Raw genomic sequence first — 10,000 nt, forward strand, 5'->3', positions numbered from 1 at the left:
TGCTATTGCAGAGGAAACTCTCATGGTATTAGGCACACCAGACCACAAACACATTGACACGAGGACGCCAAGCACCCCAGCGGGTCAATTTACAACTGACAAGCATTACATTATGGATTACATTGAGCCGCACCAGCAAAAACAGAACCGAATTGTAATCTATTGTACAGTATCAGCTGCACTAGTGTGCTCCTGTACGGGGATAATAATGTATCAGCTGCACTAGTGTCTATGTGGTCCTGTATGGGAATGATAATGTATCAGCTGCTCTAGTGTGCTCCTATATGGGGATAATAATGTATCAGCTGCACTAGTGTGCTCCTGTATGGGGATGATAATGTATCAGCTGCACTAGTGTCTATGTGCTCCTGTATGGGAATGATAATGTATCAGCTGCACTAGTGTGCTCCTGTATGGGGAAGGATCCCTCCTCTTATGGTGAGTTGCTTTGGGCCTATGCTCCTGAATCACTAGAGAGGTTCCTACTATGTGTCCTCATGTGTCACCAAGGGGGACTTTCCTACACGTTTATCCAAAGTGACTTACATTTATCAATTATTGCAAAGGCCAGTCTCCACAGAGCTGCTCTGCATTAAAGTGCCTTGCTCAATGGCACAACGGTGGCCGGCGGGAATTGAACACAAAACTTTTCTGGCAAATGCATGGTTGCCCAGTTTCTTAGCCACCACCGCGCAGCAGTAGGGGGAGCTGTATCGGAGTGGGATTGGAGCCAAATGCAGATGAGTAACTTCATTTTTGAAAAAAGTAGTAGAAATTAAATCAGTTTCTCTCAATACAGGATGTGGGACACATAGTCAAGAAACAGAGATAAACAAGCTAGCAGATCTCAGAGAGCCCAGACAGGTCAAAAAGTCATTAAGAAATCAACGTGAAAGCAATCGATAGAGAGCAGTCAGGTGGAGCAAAACATGAACCAAACAAGCAGACAGAAGCATCCAAAAAAAAAAAAAACATAAACAAAAACAAAAGAAAAAGAACACTTGAGGTCAAAGGTCAGACACAAAAACAGCCAAAAAAAAACATAACATTCACAAGACATTTTACAAATTGCAATTAAATGTGCATATTGTGGAAACTGGAGAGTTCAAATGAGGTGAATCACTCAATAGTATCGCATGGTATGAAAACTCGTAGGCTTTGTTGAAATGCCCCGAAACATCCATCAAGTTCAGGTTTCCCAGTGGCTCATCGGGATGCAATGCAGTCTGCAAAATGTGATGCAATGATCATCACTGGCTGAATAGAATTTAAAGTGTTTTTTATTGTTAACCATATTAAACCATATTAAACATCCAATGGTGCCATGTCTAAATTTGGTAAAAGCATGCCCAATGATACATTGGAATTTTATGTCATAATTACCAGCTGTTTGTTTGGTAAGTAATGACCCCCATTGAATGGTTCATTGGAAAGTATCGTCCTATAATGATATCCTATAATGATACCCCATGGTGTGTTTGGTAAGTAATGCTTCCATTTCCTTCTTTGGAAAGTAATGCAATATAAAGATGACACCCAGTGGTGTAATTTATGTTTTTCAGTAGTGTATAGGAATGTAACGACACGTAATGAGCCCCAGTGGGTTATGGGAATTTAATGATTCCTAGTGGGTTATGGAAATTTAATGATTCCTAGTGGGTTATGGGAATTTAGTGATGTAATGATTCCCAAGGTTTATAGCAACAGGACACCAAGAGCTGCTGCTACCTGACTTGCTGCTCTCTGAGTTAGGGATTTCAGATATAACCTCCGGAGTATATGCGGAGGTTTGTCAAACGGAGGTCCTACCCTTCGGATGATTCAGATATGATGCTAACCTGCGGACCTTATACTGACCTTATACGGACCTATGTGTGAACGACATACACGCACATTACAGAATCTCCGTGTGGTTGTCGAGGGAGGGGTGGGGGCTTGTAGAGTTCACAAGAGGCGAGATATGACGCAGAATATATGCGGCCGCTGTCACAGCTGCTGTTTGTTTACAAAGTGTATGCATTATGTAGGCTAAAGAAGAAAAATCTATTGTGCGTAGGCTAATACCTGAAGTAGTCACGTAAGTACGCACTTGAAATTGACCAGTATTTGTATGTGTGCTTCGAATAAACACATTTATCTGTTTTCAACGTTATGTAGCAGAATTACTTTGCTATGGTTTGCGTTGGAGAGAGCATGCACAAACTTTATGGTACAATTCAGTAGGCTAACTCAAGACTTCAAGGCCATCATATACAACGTTTTTAAGCAACAAACAAAATACATAACAATGAAGTGGTTCGTTTTTTCATGGTTTATTTTTCCAAAAGCATCCTCTCCCCATGTGTCTATTGCATTTACGTAAGGAGCTTGGAACAAAGCTCACTAGGTGTGAATTTTAACGCATGTTCTACGCTTCGTTCAGACACAGCACATTTACATAATGTCCGGAGGAAATACTAAGGGGGAGTAGTAGAACAACCGGCTAAATTCAGACTTCCATATGACTGGTTATGTCGTTCAGATATACGGTCCCACCGTTTAACATCCGCAGAACCTCCGGTCTTACACGTATGTCTGAAAGCGCTTAGTGTGTGTGTGTGTGTGTGTTCAGGATTGCTCATTCTCCTCTTCTGAGTGTGTCTGTGTTCTGAGTGTGTGTGTTCTGAGTGTGTCTTTGTTCTGTGTATGTGTGTGTGTGTGTGTGTGTGTTCAGGATTGCTCATTCTCCTCTTCTGTGTGTGTATGTGTTCTGAGTGTATGTGTGGATTCTTCAGTCTCCTCTTCTGAGTAATGAGACATGAATGATGGCACGATCAGCAGGAAATTATTTCTACACCCAACGCTCTGCCCTGAGATTTCCTATGTTTCTGACCCCCCTCCCCCCCAACACCCCTCACCACACACACACACACACACACATACACTCACACACACACACACACATTCCATGATGGTCTCAGACAAAAGCACATAGACACAAACAAACACACACAAAGAGCCTAGAATAGTGTCTTTCTTTCTCTCTCCATCTTTCTCAAACACACACACAGACACACACAGACACACACACACACACACACACACACACACACACACACACACACACACACACACACACACACACACACCCACACACACACACACACACACACACATACATACACACATATACACACATACACACACACACATGCAGCCCAGGTCTCTCCCCCTCTCCCCCCTGCTGGAGGAGATGGAGCAAATAGCACTTTATTCATAGCCAGCCGGGCCCCAGCACCCCCCTACCCACTCACACACACCAAGCCCTGAGCCGTGTCTGTCATGCTGAAATTGTATCGTAAAAGACAAACACAGTTCCTGAACACATCTCGGGGTGTGTGTGTATGAGTGCTGTTTTACTGCGGTGGTTACACACAGGTGTTCTCCTCTCCTCTCCTCCTCTCCTCCTCTCCTTCTCTCCTCTCCTCCTCTCCTATCCTCTCCTCCTCTCTTCCTCTCCTCTCCTCCTCTCCTCTCCTCTCCTCCTCTCCTCCTATCCTCTCCTGTCCTCCTCTCCTCCTCTCCTCTCTTCCTCTCCTCTCCTCCTCTCCTGTCCTCCTCTCACGCTACTCTTGAGCTGTAAACACAATACACTCAAAATCTCATTCATCTCACATCAAACCCATCAGTGCAATGCAATACTTCAGTCACGGAAAATGCTCAACATTTCAGAGAGTGTATGAAATATAGACATAACTGTGTGTTATGGCACTAATGTATACAACCATAAATACACAATGATTCCTGTATTAGCATTATGGTGTGTGTGTGTGTGTGTGTGTGTGTGTGTGTGTGTGTGTGTGTGTGTGTGTGTGTGTGTGTGTGTGTGTGTGTGTGTGTGTGTGTGTGTGTGTGTGTGTGTGTCTGTGTGTGTGTGTTATGGGCATCCTGTGGAACTGTAAGAGCCCAATGACTTCTGCATTAGCTTTATGTTCTATATGTTCCAAGTTCTATAGGGCATTCCATAGAGCCATAAAGGTCTAACGAGTTCCGTATTAGCTTTATGTCCTGTATGGCCTGCCGTAATTCCAGTGGCGTTATGAGATCTGTGTGAGAACACTTGGGGTTAGCGCTGGCCAGTAATCTCATCTAATAAAGTCTTTCACTGCCCCGGCTCCTCGTCTGATCAAAAGCCCCTTCGCCGCTTTGATTGACAGTTAAATATTGCAGAGAGAGAGATGTAATCCACATAAACAGTTTACAGTATGTGAGAGTGTGTTTGTGTGTGTGTGCGTTTGTGTGTGTGTGTGTGTGTATACGATCAATGAGAGGTCTGGGTTGGCTCAGCCTCTTGCTGCAACTGAGCACAGTTAAACCAACCATAGGGGCTAGGGAGTTTGGGATTGTGTATGTGTGTGTGGTCTGTGTGTTTGTGTGAGTGTGTGTGTGTTTGTGTGTGTGAGAGTGTGTGTGTGTGTGTGTGGTCTGTGTGTTTGTGTGTCAGTGTGTGTGTGTGGTCTGTGTGTTTGTGTGTGAGTGTGTTGTCAATATCTATCCTGTTTTGTCTCTGTGTCTGCACTGTATTGATGTGTCTGTATACACTGTATGTTTATGTGTTTGTGTATTCGTGTATGTGTGTGTGTGTGTGTGTGTGTGTGTGTGTGTGTGTGACTCCTGACAGGTGGTGATGTGAGGCTGCTCTGCTTTTGTCCTTAGAGGGAGTGTGGTGCAGGAGGAATAGGGTGTGGAGGGGACGTGGTGACGGTGGACCTCAAACATCAACACACACACACACACACTCACGCACACACACACACACACACACACACACTCACGCACACACACACACACACACACACACACACACACACATTGACGTGGTGAAGAGGGTGGGCCTGAAACATCAACCTAATAACCAGCAATTCTGCTCCCAAGAATAACTCCCCCCTCCATTATGACCACCTAATATCAACTAACCACACAATACCCCCCCCCCCCCCCCACATACACACACAGACATCCCCCAAAACATATTACCACCCCGACACAAACACACACACACACACAAGCACACACACACAAACATCAGACTTTAGCCCCTTTTACACGTTTCCCATGGCCGTGACAGCAATGCTCTGTAATCTCACAAACACATAATTGTGCTGCCACCTCTTTTTCACATGCTGACACGTTTTTTTTTTTTTATTTCTTTTCGCTTTGCTGGAATTTTAATAGATGACTGGAAGCGAAGCAATTTAAAGCCACAGAATACACAGGTTCATTCCCATTTAGTGTGTCCATCAAAGTGCCTCCCTCGTGGACTTGATGCAGGTGCATATTACCCTGCCAGCACTCTCTATTTCTTACATATAAAAACCTTACTGTCTCCTGTCTGCATTACCCCCCAAGGACACTGGGTAATGTCTCATACTTGTTTGTCTCTCCCAGTGAATGCTGGGTAATGTCTCATACTTCCCTGAGGATGCTGGGTAATGTCTCACACTAAGAACTCTGGGTAGAATGTCCCATACCTCTCCTCCCTCGTCTGGATGCAGGGCAATATCTCCTCCCTTCTTATCCGTCCCCGAGGACTCTGGGTAGGGTTTGTCTCATCTCAGTGTGTCTGTCAGTCAGGATGCTAAATAGTGCGTTTTTGTGGGCCAGCCGTTTATGTAAATGCAGCGGGAGATGACTGATAGGGAGGTCGGGCGATCTCATCTGGCTATCGATCTCCTCCTCCCGGGAAGCGATCAGTAGCATCTCTGATGTGGCGATAGTGGGGGGCTTTAGAGAGGCGGCACAATGCGACTCCTTCAGATAGCTCGGCTATCCCTTCACCTGAGCCAGTAGAGGACATCTTTGCAAATGCAAATGAGAGGAAATATGCATGCGTGTATGTCCCTAAAGACGGCTTCTGTTCGGGGTTGTGTATGTGTGTGTGGGAAGAGATAGAGAGGGAAAGAAAGGCTAGCTGTGTATCTGATTGTATTTGTTTAAATGGTTGTGTGTGTGTGTGTGTGTGTGTGTGTGTGTGTGTGTGTGTGTGTGTGTGTGTGTGTGTGTGTGTGTGTGTGTGTGTGTGTGTGTGTGTGTTTGTGTGTGTGTTTGTGCGTAAGTGCACGTGTTGTATGTCTTGTATGCCTTCCCGGGCAGTAACATCTCAGTACATGCATTTTTCATGTCTAATATGCAGACATCTTAAAGGGGAGCTATTTAAAGAGGCTGATGACACTGAAGCTTGTATCCGCAGGTACCCACTATCCACTGGGGTTACTCTCAGGTACCCACAATCCACTGGGAATACTCTGAGGTACTCATAATCCACTAAACTCAAGTACCCACAATGCATTGGGAATACTCTCAGGTACCCTTAATCCACTGGGGTTACTCTCAGGTACTGTACCCATTATCCACTAAACACAAGTACCCACAATGCATTGAGGATGCACTCAGATCGAAAACAAACATTGCAGTTATACTCAGCCTTGGGTTATCCAGGAAAAGGATAAGATGTTCTCCATTAAACTCAGGGGTTTCACTGAGCTGTGGTCCAAAGCAGAGCTGAACAACACAATAAAACAGAGAGAGAGGTGAGGAATTTTGACCTGGAGACCCAGTCGTAAACACAGACAGTTCTGTTGGGCTTGCTCTAGAACGTGCAGAACATGAGTAGCAGGGTCCATTCTATATTCTGTTTGACCTGATCTGTTTGTTTTGAATTGGTTTGGGCTGGGTACCTATTGGGCTGGGTACCTCTATTGTTTGATCTAGCACATGTTTGGGCCACTGTTTGATGTCACCGAGGCGGGCACGTGTTGGACTGCACCATGAATGCTCATGTGTTCAGATGTCGCTCCCTCGGTCACAGGGCTGCACTCACACACCACCAGAGGATAGAGATGAAGCAGGAAGCAGGATAGATGTGTTTCATCACAGTCAGAAGACATGACAGACCAAAAAAACACACACAACCCAGGACTGGACAGGGGGCCCGAAAGCCGGACTGTCTGGACGAAATCTTCCAGACATCCTAGACAGAGCTAAGGACAGACATGTTGAAACACACACACAAACACACACAAACACACACACACACACGCACGCACAGTCAGAGGGAAGAATGGAGGCTTGTTGAGCAACAGGATATTGACAGCAGAGTGCTCCACGCCTGCCTCCAACAAGAGTATAGCCCTGCTTACATAACGGCATGCAAACCAAACCAAGGGTTAAACTGAGCCAGAAAGAAACACACTCCAGACTGGGCCCCTTAAGCCTCGTCTCTGCACCAGAAGGCTTCCTGGTAAGACTTGTCGGCGGAAGAGGAGGGCTTTACTGTGTTCTGGAGTGCCATGCTGGTTTCCGTGGCGGTTGATGTTTGGAATAAATCCATGCCTAATGATTCACACAGCATCAGGCACTCTCCGAGAGTCAGACGCAGAGAGTGCTAGCTTGATAAGAGCCCTTGAGGCTCCTGATTAGACCAACTGCCTTTGTCTGTGCATTCGTTGTCTTCACATTTTCATCATATCGGGGGGGAAATGCACTTCTCACTTACAGCTTCCTCATAACACTAACTTAAACCCATACCGCTTAAGGATGGCGCCCACCGGGGGTGTGAAGTGAGCAGCTGCTCTAGATGCTGAAGTGATGACGGACGTCAACAGTCCAAGTGTTTTCACAGTAAAAGCTGTTAAAAGTAGCATCTTCTTCTGCACTTGGTGTATGAGAAACTAACGCTAACATGTGGCAAAGCTCAACTTTAGTTTCTACTCACTTCGATTTAGCAGATGCTTTTATCCAAAGCTATATGTGGTGTAGCACAGATTATGTAGCATTGATTATTTAGCATGTGTGACCCTGAAGGACTCATGATGACCCTCGACCTCTATGTCATCGTGCTGTACCTGCTAGCAGGAATACATCTGGCAGTTTCTTTAGCGCCTAATGATGCTGTGCGCAATCCAAAAAAAGGTTATTGTTAAAAAGGCTTAAGCTCAATAGCCAATCAAACAACACCCTCCACCCTATCTTGGAGCATGTGTGCTGATTGGCTGGTATTATGGCCTGGCTAGAGCCACAATGTTTGTTTCCTGTTTACAGGGTGTATAGACCCTTTCAAGAGAGTTCCATTATTAGCATCATTGGCCCCACAAGGCTTCCGTTTTAACATTCCATATGTTATCTTAATGCAGAGGAAGTAGATTGGGAACCAAATAGAACGTTCAAGCATTGTTTTTGTTTTTATTGTTGAAAGGGTCTATATTTTTTTCTGGTGTTGTTTGTTGCATTTTTATTTTTTATTTTTTTCACTGCAAACACTGCCTGACAAAAAATTATTTGGGATTAAAATCACCGACTGCACCTTTAAAATGCTGCACCGCCAGCAGTTATATTTAGCCCCAGTGCCCCACAGTGTTTCATAGGGGCCGTTATATTTAGCCCCAGTGCCTTCCTTCTCCCCACAGTGTTTCATAGGGGCAGTTATATTTAGCCCCAGTGCCTTCCTTCTGCCCACAGTGTTTCATAGGGGCAGTTATATTTAGCCCCAGTGCCTCCCTTCTCCCCACAGTGTTTCATAGGGGCAGTTATATTTAGCCCCAGTGCCTCCCTTCTCCCCACAGTGTTTCATAGGGGCAGTTATATTTAGCCCCAGTGCCTTTCTTCTCCCCCCAGGGGGAGCTTCTGGAGCAGGAAGTGGAACGCAGAGGACTGCCAAACTAAAAGTGTGGACTGTGGACTCTCAGTTACACACACACACACACACACACACATGGCTCACTGCTTGCATGGTGTAGGTTAAAGGTAGCCCTCTCATTAATTTACTGACATGCACACATTGTGTTTTTTCTTCTTCTGTATGCAGCCCTTATTTGGAGTTATCAGACAAATTATTAAAGATACTGAAAAGCCTCAGCTGTCTACACCTGGAGCAGATAGATCTTAAACCGTTTAAAAAATTGGAGAAGAAATCCACACAACACCTCTACGCTGACACATGTGACTGGAATTACAGCTTGTCTTCCGCCTCCGAGAGAAAATCCCCCGTAAACCCCCACACATGGGGCCATGATCTGATCTCCGTCGGGGTATGGAGGGAGGCCATGTGGCGAAGGCGAACTGTGTGTGTGTGTGTGTGTGTGAAGGCGAACTGTGTGCCTGAGTTCATCTCAACCGGCGGTTTCATCATCTCTCACTGATGATCCGTCAGCAGCCTTCAAAGTCTTCTGTCCGTCAAACTCACCATACTCTCCCCCGCCTGGCCGCCTGTGGAGCCGAGTGTAAACCCACGGGTTCCGCTTAGATCTGAGATGCTCTGTGTGTGTGCCTATGTGCGTGTGTGTGCATGTGCATGTGTGTGTGATTCTATGTATTGTTTGTGTCTGTATATGTGCCAGCTTGAGTGTGTGTGTGTGTGTGTGTGTACATGTGTGTGTACATGTGTGTCTCTATGTAATGTTTGTGTCTGTATACAGTATGTGCCAGCTTGCGTGCGCGTGTGCTTGTGTGTGTGTGTGTGCGTGTCATGCAGCTTGTATGTGGCTGTTTACATTCAGGCCGACTCCCTTTTTGCCTTTGAAGTGGGTTATGTCATCATAAGTGGATGTGTGAGGAAGCATAGGGTTAAGTTGGCTGCGTTCCTGTAATTGGAAATTGTTATGCTGTTCTCCCTATTAATTATTCTACTTAGTGTCTTTTAAATATTTGATGTGCTTTACTTTTATTTCCTATTATCCTTTACTTTTATTTATGTAAAGCACATTGAATTACATGGATGAAATGTGCTATATACATAAACATGCCTTGACTTAATGTAATCACATTTAAAACACCTATCACAATAATAGTGTTAGTGTGTGTGTGTGTGTGTGGCTGTTTGCATTCAGGCCGACTCCCTTTTTGTCTTTAAAGTGGGTTATGTCATCATAAGTGGATGTGTGAGGAAGCATAGGGTTAAGTTGGCTGCGTTCCTGTAATTGGAAATTGTTATGCTGTTCTCCCTATTAATTATTCTACTTAGTGT

This window comes from Alosa pseudoharengus, unplaced genomic scaffold (assembly GCF_046254945.1).
Source record: "Alosa pseudoharengus isolate Yale_2024_CS ecotype anadromous, Long Island Sound unplaced genomic scaffold, YU_APseudo_1.1 YU_APseudo_1.1_scf_14, whole genome shotgun sequence".
Classification (NCBI taxonomy): domain Eukaryota; kingdom Metazoa; phylum Chordata; class Actinopteri; order Clupeiformes; family Clupeidae; genus Alosa; species Alosa pseudoharengus.